This window comes from Chiloscyllium punctatum, chromosome 9 (assembly GCF_047496795.1).
Source record: "Chiloscyllium punctatum isolate Juve2018m chromosome 9, sChiPun1.3, whole genome shotgun sequence".
In the NCBI taxonomy this organism is placed as follows: Eukaryota; Metazoa; Chordata; class Chondrichthyes; order Orectolobiformes; family Hemiscylliidae; genus Chiloscyllium; species Chiloscyllium punctatum.
Genome location: NC_092747.1, coordinates 118797567 through 118812823, shown reverse-complemented (window position 1 = coordinate 118812823; position 15257 = coordinate 118797567).

The following is a 15257-nucleotide window of genomic DNA, read 5'->3' as shown; positions in this document are numbered from 1 at the left end:
TCTTATCAACTTCTTCTTATGTTGTAACAATAACATTATAGAATGCCATGGTGGGTATACAATATAACACTCAAAAACACAGTCATGCCTTCATCTTCATGGATCTGCTAGTTGTGTGCCAAGCTGCCATCCTAATGGAGCTTAATGGTTTATGTGGTGGAAAATCAACTGTCTAGACAAGAGACAAGCGTCAGTCTGAACTTAGAGTGGAAGCACAAAATCATCCCAGGCAGGCTATGCATTGGCTAAATGGACTTATGTCTGTTCCTCCTTTGACAAAAAAAACCCATAGACCATATTTTGAGAACAATCCAGAGGTTCCTTTGAGGATCACTGTTGCTGAATTCTGGTAAAATCAGCCAGTATGTGTGTGTTTCCCTCTCTGATCACTCATTCCTCGAAATTTCAACTGGGGCATTTTGTACAGTGTAGGGTAACTTTTAATCTCAGTGACAATCACTATCTCAACATGGCCTCCACTATAATTGTATTTCTCCCAACAGGAACAGACATTCCACTCATTATCCTGGCATGTAAGAAGGCACCGATTTATTTTGTTGCATTTGTTTCATTTGCACGAGTGCTAAATGCCAAATTTATATGTGTCTCATGTGTACATTTTTTAAAGGGTAAGAATCATCCTTAGTTAGATAAGTTGATGGGCTTCATGGTGGTGGTTGTTGGAGGGGAATAAGTGGTGCATGGAGACAGAGGCATGTAATGGCATTGTAGACCTGAGAACAGACCTATTGGAATACATAGTCTGTATGACAACAGCATATTCTACTAATTTAAAACTAGATAGACTAAATAAATATGTTGAGCTTCCAAGCTAGATTCCTGGAGAAGTTATATCAGAAACTGTTTACCTTGAATGAAAGACCAAGAATTTGAAGATATAGACTTACCACAATTAACAAAGGAACCAGAAGTGACATAAAGAAAAGAAAATGTTAAAACTATGTTTGATTAGGATTTGGAATCCTCTTCTACTTAGAGGGAACACTGAGCCTTTCAAAGATAGTTGAATAAATGTATGCAGGAAAATTGAGAAAGGACAGGGGATTTGGACTGGATTGTTCTTTGAAAGGGTCTCCATTAACTCAATGAACCAAATGGACTCCTTCTGGGCTGTACTGTTCTCTGATGCTTTGAACTCTCAATGGGAAATGCTCCATGCTGTCACCATGAATGAATGAGAAATTATTCATTAGATGCATTGAATATTTTAATGTCAGGATCTTTATACCAATGTGATAATTGGACCTTCACAGAAAACTATGATTTCTTCCCATCATTTAATAATAACATTTGGCTTTGTTTTTTACAGCATGCTATCAATCATGGAGGTCTGCTACATTTGAATATCCTCTGCTACATCTTGAGCCTTCCTTAAATGTCACACAATAATTCATTGGGAGAAACAAATGCCTTAAAGGTAGGATGGGCTTTGTGACTAATACTGACAAATACAACTTATTGAAAGCCTTCCGTTTGATTCTTATGCTTGGTAGACAGATTCACATGAATGTCACAATCTTCAAATATCGCTTGAAGTGACTCATCCTCCTGACTTGATTGATATGTTGTTCCTCCATCATTTCTTGGTGAAAATCTAGCAACCCCCAAGTTAACATATGATAGGAATTCCTTCACCACATGAACTCTACAAGTTCAAGAAGTAAGCTTGGCATCCACTGGTCTTGCAAATGATACTCACATCTTAAGAATGAATTATAAAATGTAGAGCAAACCTGACCTAGTCAGGAAATAAAACATTTTATGTGCAGTCCATGTGACAGTGCTAGGCAGCGTTGTCCTGAACGGTGTCAAGATTCTTGAGTTTTGTTGGAGCTGCATTCCTCTCAGTAATTGGTAGATATTTCATCAATTTCCTGATGTATGCCCTGTAGGTTGTAAGCAATGACTGGGGAGACAGGAGGGGAGTTACTCACTGCAGACTTCCCAGCCTCTGGCCTGCTGTTACAGCCACAGTATTTAGGTAACAGGCCAAATTTAGTTTGTGGTCAATGGTAAGCTCCACACATTGCTGTGATGGTTATGCCATTGACCACCTTGAGATGATAGTTAGATTCTTTAATGTAAGAAATGGTTAGTACCTGAGACTTAAAGGGTGTGAATGCTGCTTGTCACTGATCAGTCGAAACATGGATATTGTCCAGGGCTTGCTGCATACATATAAAGTTAATGCAAGGAAAAGAATAATAATGAAGAGTCAAATTTGTTTTTGAGAAACTGTGAGTACAGCTTGTGTTGTTAAGCAAAAATTATTTTTAGTCTTCCACCTAGAGTTCATATTTTCTTTTGCCACTTAGCTTCCCTGATTCTAAGGCCCTTTTACTGTCACATACCAAAGCATTTGGATTTGCAAATCAAGCTGACTGTTGCATAATCATTAACAAATATCCCCACTTAGTCATAGAGTCATAGAGACGTACAGCACAGAAACATAACCTTCAGTCCAACTCGTCCTGGCCAACCAGATATCCTAAATTAATTTAGTCCCATTTGCCAGTATTTGACCCATATCCTCCTAAACCCTTCCTATTCATATTCCTAACCAGAATCTTTTAAATGTCGTAATTGTACCAGACTCCAACACTTCCTCTGGCAGCTCATTCCATACACTCACCACCCTCTGTGTGGAACAGTTGCTCCTTAAGTCTGGTCTTACAATGGCAAGAAGGTCATTGAAGTAATTGAAGATGGTTGGGGCTAGGACACTACCCTGAGGAGTTCCTTCTGTCACATCTTGGACTGAGATGATTGACCATTAAAAGTAGCATCCAGCTTCCTTTCTGCTCAGTACAATGTTTTTCCTCAATTCCCATTGATGCCAGTTTTGATTGGGTTTCTTGACATCACACATGGTCAACCGGTACCTTGGTGTGAGAGGCTGTCACATTTACCTCACGCCTGGAATTCAACTGTTATATCCACATTTGGACCAAGACTACAAAGAACTCAGGAGCTGCGAGGCCTTGGCAGAACCCAACCTTCAGTTATTTACTCAATGTTGTTCCATCAGACAAGATTTAGTGGAAATCCAAGGAGGGTCAGGGGGACAGTTAACCTTGTCAAAGAGTTTTGTGCCTGCTGTTTTTATGTGCTTTCCTAGTTCTTTTTTCCAATTATTTATCAATATTTTGACATTCTAGCGTTTTGATTTTTTATCATTTACTCCTCAGTGCATTCTCTTAAACCATGTCAATAGTTTATTGTACAATCAGGTTCACTGGAAACCTAAAATTAAAGCAAAGAAACAAACAATAACAAAGAGTCAAACTTGTGTTTAAGTAACTGTGCATTCAGTTTGTGTTTTCAAGCCAAAAGTTATTTTTAGTCTTCCACCGAGACCTCATATTTTCTTTTGCCACCTAGTTTCCCTGATTCCAAAACCCTCTTACTGTCACATACCAAAGAATTGTAGGATCACTATTAAAGAAATACGATGGCTAATACTTAGTCTCTGATCAAGAACGTGGAGTACCATTCAGGTTTAAATACAGAAATTACACCCTCCACCCCCCGAGCCTTCCAATGAAGTTCTTTTGTCTCTCAATTCAGTTCAATATTTGACTTGAAGCATACGTATATCTGAACTGGACCAGTGACATTCTTGTGAAGGTTATAGACTTTCCAATATCTTTAAAATGACTAAAGGCATATTGTCTAATGTCCCATCCTCACCAATTTCAAAGAGAACTTTTTTTTAACAAATAACTGGAAAAGGACACAAACTTTATCTGTGCTTCCTGCCCCCAGCTGCTATATTAATTAATTAACATCCTTTCACAACTGATTAATTTGATCGTATTTCCACCAGGAAACAATAGCTTGGTGAATTTGAGAGGTTTATATTAGAGGATAGAGACTTCAAATTTTCTCTTTTTCATGAACATTTGCAGCGTAATCAGTTAGCGCGTTCGGCTGTTAACCAAAAGGTTGGTGGTTCGAGCACACCCAGGGACGCTCGTGTGTATTAAGGGGTGGCACGGAGGCTCAGTGGTTAGCACTGTTCCTCACAACACCAGTGTCCCAGGTTCGATTCCAGCCTTGGGTGACTGTCTGTGTGGAGTTTGCACATTCTTCCCGTATCTGATTGGGTTACCTCTGGGTGCTCCAGTTTCATCCCACAATCCAAAGATGTGCAGGGCTGGTGAATTGGCCATGCTAAATTGCCCATAGTGTTAGGTGCATTAGTCAGAGGGGAAACAGAAGGGTTGCTTTTCGGAGGGTCGGTGTGGACTGGTTGGGCCAAAGGGCCTGTTTCCACACTGTAGGGAATCTAATCTGATCTAAAAAATTTCTAAGGAGTTTGTTTCCTTTTGAAGTTACTAGTTATTAGGCAACCTATAACAAAATCATTGTTCACTCAAAGGCTTCAGATTAAGATAAAAAGATGAGGGCTGACAGCACTGAACTATTGGGTAAAAACAATGACTGCAGATGCTAAAAACCGAATACTGGATTAGTGGTGCTGGAAGAGCACAGCAGTTCAGGCAGCATCCAACGAGCAGCGAAATCGACGTTTCGGGCAAAAGCCCTTCATCAGGAATAAAGGCAGTGAGCCTGAAGCGTGGAGAGATAAGCTAGAGGAGGGTGGGGGTGGGGAGAAAGTAGCATGCTCTCCAGCACTGAACTAATCCAGCACTGAACTATTCCTCAAACTTCCACTATATTTATTTTCAGAAAAGCATTTGGATTATATAAATTGCATGAGCAAAGAAACATGATTATATTTAATTATTTATCTCTCTCTCTCTCTCTCTTTCTTACTCTCACGTCATCACTGTTTCTTGTTTGATAATTAGCTACTTGTTTCCATTCACATCCTAACATTTTGGTTTGCTAAATTTGTTTTCAGATTAGATTGTTATTAAAATAGATGGAATAAAATAAATATTAAATTGTGAATTGAAGTTTTATTAAAAGATGTATTTTTAAAGATGTTTCTGACTCCCTTTCCTTTGACTCAATAGATTGGACGATGTCACTTTAGGATTATCACTTGAATAATATATTTTATCTTTTCAGACATCTGGAAATACCTCAGTTTCAAGGATAGAAGGCAATGCATTAGAATACACAGCAAAACAGATGTCAATCCAATGCCAAATTCAGGATATATACACATATAGTTGACATAATGCAAGGTAGATTGCTTTCCCACTGGAAAATAGGAAGCGCAGATGTTAAAAACCCATTGGATTTCCATAGATTTCTGAGCAATATGTCAAAAATGTGATAATCAGATCACTATAGATCAACAATTAAGTGGTTTGACTCAAGGTGAGATCAAGAAATCATATTCCCAAATCTATCATAAGTAAATATAATCACAATGGCCATAATATACGCTCAGGTTGATGGAGCAAAACTGAATTGTGTTATTAAAATAATTGATCAAAGCTAGATTTAATTGATTTTGCACAAATTTCATTGAATAAGGTTCTTAAGGTTCTTCACAGAGCTGAGCTACATTAATTCAACAATGATAATTCTTCAGTTACTGATCTACAAATGAATAAAGAGCGTTTTGTGGGGAAATAGGTGAGCAAGCAGCATTTCAACAACTTAACTTGTTTAACTCTGTTTTTCTTCAACAATGCAGAGATTTAGGCTTTTTTAAAAATATTGTTATATTACTCCAAAAGCCCTGGAAAGTAATTATTAAGAGGATGTATATACAGGATGTTACAATTTATTGTTGCATAGCAGTCAGGTATTAAGGAAAAGTATATTAATCCAGCAGTCATACAGAGATCTATGAGAAACACAGCCAACGAAGATCCAACATTTAGAGTCTAAAACAAAAACAGTAATTGCTGGAAAAGTTCAGCAGGTCTGGCAGTGTCTGTGAAGAGAAATCAGAGTTACCTTTCAGGTCTGATGATGCTTCCTCAGAACTGATGGTAGCTAGGAAAATGTTGGTTTATATGCAGAAGTTAGGGTGGAGGGAGGGGGTAAGGAGTAAATGATAGATGGGGATAGTTGAAGAATAGTTGGGCAGAGGATAATGATCTGGCTTGGAGGGTGAATAGCTGTTAATAGAAACTGTTAGTGGCCAACAATATGTGTTATGTAATGGTAGACTATGTGATAACAAGGTCTGGTGCGTAGGTTGGGAGCTAGGACGTGGGAGAGTTCAGGCCCTAAAATGATTGAACCCAAATTGAGTCAGGAGGGCTGCAGGGTTCCCAAATTGAATACAAAGTATTGTTCTTCCAACTTACGCTGATCTTTGCTGGAGCACTACAGCAAGCCTGAGAAAGAGATGTTGACCAGGGAACAGGATGGTGTCTTAAAGTGGCAGACAATTGGAAGCTCAGGGTCTTTTTTGTAGGTAGAACATAGGTGTTCTGCAAAGCAGCCACCCAGTCTACACTTTGGTTCCCCAATGTGAAGAAGACCACACTGTGAGGAGCGAATGCAGTAGACTAGATTGTGTGAAGTGCTGGTAAAGTGCTGCTTCACCTGGAAAGAATGTTTGGGCCCTTGGACACTGAGGAAGGAGGAGGGAAATGGGCAGGTGTTCCACCTTCCGCAGTTGCGGGGGAAATTGCCATGGGGCTGTGGGTTGGTGGAGTGGGTGGTGTTGGGAATGAAGGAAGAGTAGACCAGGATATATATATACTGTTTAGGCAAAATCATGGAGTCAGTATCAGCAGGACTGAAACAGTACCTGCAGAATACAATCCATCCCCACAAACTCTGACACCCGGAAGGGAAAGAGCTGCAGGTCTTTGACCCAAGGAAGCCCTCATGCCAACTTTACTGAAACCACTTGTAATTTGGCAAGGAGTCACACATATTTCACTGAAACATTCTCTGAATGGGTGCAATCCATTGGATAGAATCCTTTATCATAGTGCATGTGTTGACTGGGCTGCAGGCACGTGCCTGAGAGGCACAGAGCAGTGATAATCTGCCGGGTTTCCAGGTGGATTCTGAGCCCCTGACCTTTCAAATACTGCCCCAAGATTCAATTCTATAAAGGTCATGACAGTCAGAGATGCCACAACTGACCATGTGACTCAATAAATGATCCATCCACATACATGTAAGATTTGAAACAGATTGGAAATAAAAGACAACACCTTTAAATGCATGCAACTGTGGCATCAATATATAACCAAGTGAAATATATTTACATTTCTATTTTATCTATTCAATGAAATGATACTTGTGCCAGCTTTGTCCCTTTATAAATGTTTAATCTTTCTTATGTAGGATATAAAAGCATTGGAGGCAATTTAGATTATGTTTACGGGACTAATACAAGGATTTGCCAGGGTTGGAGGACTTGAGCTGCAGGGAGAGGCTGAATAGGCTGGGGTTCTTTTCCCTGGAACATCAGAGGCTGAGGGGGGACCTTATAGAGGTCTATAAAATCATGAGAGGCATGGATAGAGTAAATTGATAAGTTCTTTTCCCTGGGGTAGGGGGGGGTGCCCAGAACTAGAGGGCATAGGTTTAGGGTGAGAGGGGAAAACGTTAGAGACCTGAGGGGCAACATTTTCACACAGAGGGTGTTGCATGTATGGAATGAGCTGCCAGCAGAAGTGGTGGAAACTGATAAAATTACAACATTTAAAAAACATCTGGATTGGTACATGAGTAGGAAGGGTTTAGAGGGATATGGGCCAAGTGCTGGCAAATGGGACTGGATTAATTTAGGATAACTGGTCAGCTTGGATGAGTTGGACCGATTGGTCTGTTTCCATACTGTAAATCTCTATGACTTTATGACTGTATCTGATCCTTTGACTCCATGTGGTAATTGGGAAGAGTGTAGACTTCCACCCATGCTGCGTAACCTGTTGCACTCCTCAAATATGCATCATCAACTAGTTGGCTGCGACATGATCACACAGGACCAGTCATCACGTATTCCCAAATGGAAGCATTACTAATGCTTGTCCCGCTGTCATCAGCTTTGCACGAGTGAAAGACTGTGCCCGACAATTCACTAATGTATCAATAAAAGGAGGTCAATGTTTCAACAATGATGCTAAATCCCTGCCTGCAATTCAGCAACAGTTCTTGGTAAGGCTGAGGCTCCAAGGTCATACATCAATGAGATGGAAACTGCTCAGCAAACACCGAACAGAGACATACACCTGAGCTGGAAAAGCAGAAGAGATTATCTGTAACATCTGCTATGTCATCAGTGAGACTACATTAACAACATCACAGGCAAACATTGCATTCACAAAAATATCACCAGCCAGTAACACAACATTAACAATATCAAGCATAATTCCCACAATAGCATGAACAATACAAATTGTCTGCACAGTATGCCAGTTCCTTGCTGAGGGCACTGCTGCCAAATCAAAAAGATGGAGGCACAACATCCTGTAACCTAAGTGATACCTTGAATGATATTTTGAGAAAAGAAACGCAACTATAATTTATAGGTATTTAGTTAATTTAGAAACATTGATTCATAACCTCCTTTTGTTTAGCTAATACAAAGAAAATAATTAATTATTTCAATGGTTATATTGATATCGGGGGTTATGAAGAAAGAATTGGTACTAATTTTCATGAGAATATGCAGTTGAAATCAGTTACTGAGTGACAATCACCCAGACCTTCTGATCAGATTACCTTCATGAAACAAAAAGATCACACACGTCCCTCCCTCTCTGATTCTTCACAATCTTCAGGTGGAGGATCTTTCCGAATTGACAAGAGGAAACTTCAAAGGGAGCACTGCAAACCATCCATGCAGAAGCTAAGTCTTCTTTACATATTAATAGCTGTATTCTGGGTATGTAAAGTGTTTGAATCTTCCAAATCTTCGTTGAAAAGTTGCAGAAAAAAGACAAGCCTGTAAGTTGAATGTCTCAGGGGCTAGGCTAGGTAAAAAGGGGGACGATGGTGGGTAGGTAGAAACAGTGGATGAGGTAATACATTGGTATTTGGATGAAGTGGGTAGGTGATACAGGAGTCATCAGGTGGGAATGGGAGTCGGGTCAGGGAGGGGAACCAGATTAAAGCTAGTTGGAAGGGTCAAACTGTAATCGGTAGTTTGGGGTAGTCAGGATGAGGGGATTTAGTCAAGGTATCTGTGGTGAACTGAATTGAGTTGTCAAATGTACTCAAATTAGTACAATGAAAAGTTAAAAGTTGCCACTTACAGCGCCATCTAGGTACAAGTCTTGGTTACAGAATAGAGAAAAGAAGGAAAGGCTACATTATAGTGATACACGGTATAACTATTGGTCAGAAAAGCAAGAGGTTAAAAAGACAAGCCTCACAGTAGTCACTATTTCAGTTGTATAGTTACCAAGGTGTTAAGGGTAGTTTTTCTTTTTCTTCATTACATTTCCATGATAACTATTTGGATAAGTAAATCAGAAATGTATAAAATCTCTGACACTATCTCAGAAAGTTATAATAGACTCATAGAGCTATAATTCTTCACAATGAGAAGGCTGTGGAGATGAAATCATGGAATATTTTAAAGAAAGAACTAAATAGTCATTAAGGGCATCAAGGTGTTTGGGGAGAAACCAGGAATATAATGTGGAGATAGAGGTTCAGCTATAGTCATATTGAATGATGCTGCAGGTTCAGTGGCCTTGTTTGGCCTTTTATTGTTCCTTTCTCCTATGTTTATATGTGTGCACATAAACAAGATAATTCCTAGCTCCATGACTCGATCGTTAACAATTATTGCTGAACATTCCATTTTTGGTGTAGGGTGAGGTGGAAGGCTGGATTGGAATGCAGATGGGTTACTAAAAAGAAGCTGAAAAGAGTGCGCAGCCCAGATATGGAATGGGAGGAAATCTTGCCTCAGTACTTGAATAATGTGTTCGATGTTTAATAAATAAGGTTTAACAGAAAAAGTATCCATCCCGCTCTCACTCTGTTCAAACACCCACCCCTCCACCCATTCCAAAGCATACAACCTGATGCCCTGTCTTCAACTGCATGGCCACCCAGTCTCTCAATGCCAGTCTATGCTTCTGAACCAACTCACTGACCTGCTATGGCCCCTAGGACAATTTAGATTCATAGAGTCATAGAACTGTACAACAAGGAAACAGACCCTTTGGTCTAATAATTCCTTGAAAGTGGAGTCGCAGATTATAGGATAGTGAAGAAGGTGTTTGGGATGCCTTCCTTTGTTGGACAGAGCATTGAGTATTGGAGTTGGAAAGTTATGTTGTGGCTGTACAGGACATTGGTTAGGCCACTTTTGAAACATTGTGTACAATTCCAGTCTCCTTCCTATTGGAAGGATGTTGTGGAACTTGAAAGGGTTCAGAAAAGACTTAGGAGGATGTTGCCAGGGTTAGAGGATTTGAGCTGCAGGGAGAGGTGAAGAGGCTGAGGCTGTTTTCCCTGGAATGTTGGGAGGCTGAGGGGTGACCTCATAAAAGGTTTATAAAATCATGAGGGGCATGGATAAGATAAATAGACAAAGTCTTTTCCATGGGTGGTATATGAATATTCTTGGCCCGTCATGATTTGGGCCAAGTGCTGGCAAATGTATTAGATTAAGTTAGGATATCTGGTTGGCATCGATGAGTTGGACCGAAGGATCTGTTTTTGTGCTGTACGTCTCTATGACTGCATGCTGGCCAGATATCCTAACCTTATCTAGTCCCATTTGTCAGCACTTGGCCTGTATCCCTCTAACCACTTCCTATTCATATACCCATCCAGATGCCTTATATATGTTGTAATTGTACCAGCCTCCAGCTGTTCCTCTGGTAGACGTTCCATACACGCACCGCCCTCTGCTTGAAAAAGTTGCCACTTTTATATCTTTACCTTCTCACCTTAAACCTATGCCCTCTAGTTTTGAACACCCCCATCCCCCCGGGAAAAGACTTTGACTAATCACCCTATCCATGCCCGTCATGATTTTATAAACTTCTATAAGGTCACCCCTTCACCTCCAGGGTTCTAGGGAAAATAGCCCCAGCCTATTCAGCTTTTAGATCAAACATTGGCAACAGCCTTGAAAATCTTTTCGGAACTCTTTCACAACATCCTTCCTGTAGCAGGGCTTGGTGCTAACTGAAACTAAACCATGTCCCAGCATTTATCCTTTCATCTGGCATATCAACTTCCCTGAAATCCAACATCTTAGGACCCATGCAAAGATGACAAAAAGAAAGTAAGTACATTTCAGACTCCACTATATTGATAAATGTACTCTCACCCATAAAAGTACATTTATTATATTTGAATTACATCACCTCCATTAAACCTTATAGCGATAAACTTATTATTCAAGTGCCACAAACATTGATAAACATAGTTAGGCATAAAAGAATCCAAAACCACTGATAGCTGTCAATCCAACTGTGAATCGTGTTAATGGATCCTTATCCGGTCATGAAAGTCATCAGGTTTATGTCAACAGACAAGCTGAAATAGAAATGAATCTTTTAAAACTCTTCACATTTTTCAAATATTGAAATGACTGCATTTTTTAAAATGCCTTGACAGTGTTGTTGCTTGCTCCTGAATCCTTGAAGCTGACCCTCTTGGTAATTTTGACAGGTCCGTTTAACAACTTAGCAAATTCTTTGACAGTATTGATGACACAACACCTGGACAATTGTGTGCAGTTTCTCTTCTTAGTTGAGGAAGAATGTTCTGTCTATTGAGGCAGTACAAAGAAAGTTTCCCAGTCTGATTCCAAAATGATGGGATGATGTATGGGGAGAGATCCGGTTAGGACTATATTCACTAGCATTTAGAAGAATGAGGAAGGATCTCATAGATATCTATGAAATTCTAACAGGATTAGACAGGGTAGATGCAGGAAGGATGTTCTCAATGATGTGGGAGTCCAGAACCAGGGGTCACAATCTAAGGATAAAGGATAAGTCTTTTTAGGAAATAGATTGCCCAAAGAGTGGTAATTCTGTTGAGGTCAAAACACTGAAGACTTTCAAGAAAGATGTCGATATAGTTCCCAGGAATGAAGGAAGCGAAGGACATGAGGAGAAAATGGGCACAGGCACAGGCTGCTGCGATGGATGATCAGCCATGATGACACTGAATGGCTTAAAGGGCTAAATAGCCAACTCCTACGTATTCTATTCCATTTCATTGTCAGCTTGAAAGTTGGAATGAGGTTATGTACGTTTTACACAAAAGTATGTCAAAATTTAACAATTCCACGAGTGTACTTCACTTTTCCCAATGTGTGCCTTACCTCTACTTAAAGACAGCTTAATGGTCCCAAACATAAACAGTAATTGCTTGAAAGGCTAAGCAGGTCTGGCAGTGTGTCTGGAGAGAAAGTAGAGTTAATGTTTCATGTCCAATGACCCTTCTTCAGAAGCTCCACATGGATTCAGTTCCTTTCTTCCCTGGCAAAGGAGCCAATAAGGCGTTCTCGGTCAGTGAGTTGGAAGTGCAGAGGGAGGAAGTGTTATTAACTCAGCATGCTGGTGTGGATGACAGCCACTGAGGTGGGCTGTATGTATGCAGGTCGAATGCTTTCAGAAGGAAACACATTTGACTGGAGCATGGGTTAGAAAAGGACAACAGAGTCAAATCTCTGATCCTCATTGATTTGTGCTGACACCCTGCTCTGATCTAATACTATGGTTGGCCTGTTGAGCTACCAAGAAGCTGCTGTCTTAAATTCTACAGGCCTTACCTGAGCTTACTGCATCTCTGTCACTGCCTTATGTTTTTGAATCTGGAGTTCCAATCAACTCTCTTATTTACAGCTATTATTCATGGCACTGGAGTTTGTGTTACAGCTCTCTGGTACAAGTTGTTCTGTCCTTTCTTCTGAGAATCTAAATAGCTTGTGTCAGTTTACATCATGTTTAACATCATTATAAAATTAACATATTCAGCCTCATTGTGCTACATTCCAAATCTTAGCTGTTCACATGTATCATTGCATATTATATGGCAGAGTGGGTTCAAAGGGCTAAATAGCTAACTCCTACATATTCTATTCCATGTTTTGATAGTTCATCGTCAACTTGAAAGTCGGAATGAATTTATGTGCATTTTACATTTAACAATTCCACAAGTATACTTCACATTTAACAATATAAAATAATTATGTTATATTATACACCTTGTAGAAATGAGGTGAAACAACAAATTATATTATTATAATTATGTTAAAATAGATCTCACAATTTGGAATTTTTCAGAAGATTGCAGCTGACATTGACAAATATCACTCTAAACAAATAAACTTTATTAATTTTTGTTAAAGTTAGATGAAGTTCATTTTTAACAATGCTGAAGGTAAGTGTTCTGGACTGAAATTAAATTGATGTTCTTGAGATGATGTCATTCTCCTTTGGTTGGGTGCTATCACTGCTGGCCCGTTATCTCATTCAAAAGATTAATTCTCTTGAGATTTTATCCAGAAGCAGCAGAGCTAAAGGGAAAGATAATCTCTGGTCTGGCCTTGTTGAACCAAACGTGTTGGGGTCAGCTTGTTGTTATTGAGTTTTTGTGCTTGTTTTTTCTTGATCTGAATCAATGCCAACAGGATCAGTTTCCATGCAAAATGAGACTATTCTGGTTATGTATCAGTTCATCTCAGAGAAACTAAAGCTGCATTGGTCAGTGATAGAGTTATGGAATCAGCTCATTTCATCGGCCTGTCTGAGACACATCTTAGTTCTATCAGCTGTGGTAATCTTAAAGTATTTGCTCTGATTTTATGAAGGTAAATCCACATATATTAAAGAAGTCAATGGTTGAATTTTAAGGATTGCTACTCATAGACTAGACTGTTTGCAAGTGCACAACATTAATTGAAATATGGAGATCAGTAAACTCCACAAATCTTTTCAGTCACACAGATTGAGTGAAACTCCCTGTGTGAAACATCAGAATGTAACATGATTATTCAGGCACTTAAAATATATTAAAATGCCAACAACTTAAATTTATGCCATGCCTTTAATATAATTAACATCCCAAGGCACTTCAGAAGAATGTCACAAAACGAAAATGTGACACCAAACTATTTAAGAAAATATGAGGCCTGGTGATCAAGGACTTGGTCAAGGAAGTACATTTTAAAAACTGTCTTGAGGGATGAAAGTGAGTTAAAGAGGTGGAAAGTTATTGGGAGGAAATTTCCACTGTTAGGGCCTCGGAAACTGAAGACATAATCAGTAATCATGGAGGAACAACGATTGAAATTGAAAAAAATTGTAGATATCTTGGGGAGTTGTGGGGTGGAGGAATTTGCAAGGATCAGGTGATTTGTCCTTCCCCTCCCTTTTCCTGGCTTCATTCTATATTCTTCAATATCCTTAATATCAACAGCATTGTACATTTTTGCCTTCATTTACCCCAGTATAGAAATATCTAGTCAGTCATTTACAAAGCTTAAATTGTCACCTTTAAGGTCAAAAACCTTGCCGGTCAGCACAAAGAATAATCGTGCATAGAAAATATTTTGGATGGAAAACAGAATTTTAAAAAGGATGATCAAAAGCTTGGTAAAACACAAACATTCTGATTCAAGGAGAGAGGTGGAGAGGTAAAGTGTTGTGGACAAAGGACCTCACAGAGCAGTAAATGTTGAGTCAGGCAAACTGAACAATCTGATAGTTATAGTAATAAGCCAGCAATGGGCAGAAAACAAAATACTTTCCGAAAGACTGTTTCCTGTTCTATTGTGCTGTTAAGAGTTATCAGTTTGTGTTCACTGAGTGCTCCTTTTTTATATAAATGACATCTCATTAGGAAGTTCACTGCTGGCACACACAGTCCTCCTTAACGTAGGGTGTATCACCCCCCTACAAAATTCCTCACAAAATGAAATGCAATTCTATGTGACTCAAGTTTTTCTACTTGGCTGTAATGAATTGAATTGGTACATAGTAACACTGCACCAGGAAAAAACAGAAATAACCTCTGCCTTCTTTCCAGGCATAACTCCTCTTGGTAAATCCCTATATTTATCAGTTACAGTAGTGCAGACCAGACTCCAGTACGATGGTATTATTTTCAGGAGGTCTGTCATTGATGCATCAGAATTGTCAAAAGTCACAGTCACATTCCTCTTACATGAAATGTAAAAGTTTAGTTCCTGAATATGACAGTAGGGTCTTGTCTTTAAGAACTTTAACTTTAAGAAAGCAAGACAATGTTTTCAAATCTTTTTTTTTATCAGGAACAAATGATTTAATTGATTAAAACTCTGACAGTTTGAGAGTAAGGTGGCAACCTTGAGGTCATGGTGCAGAGCGAAGGATGCAGGTGCT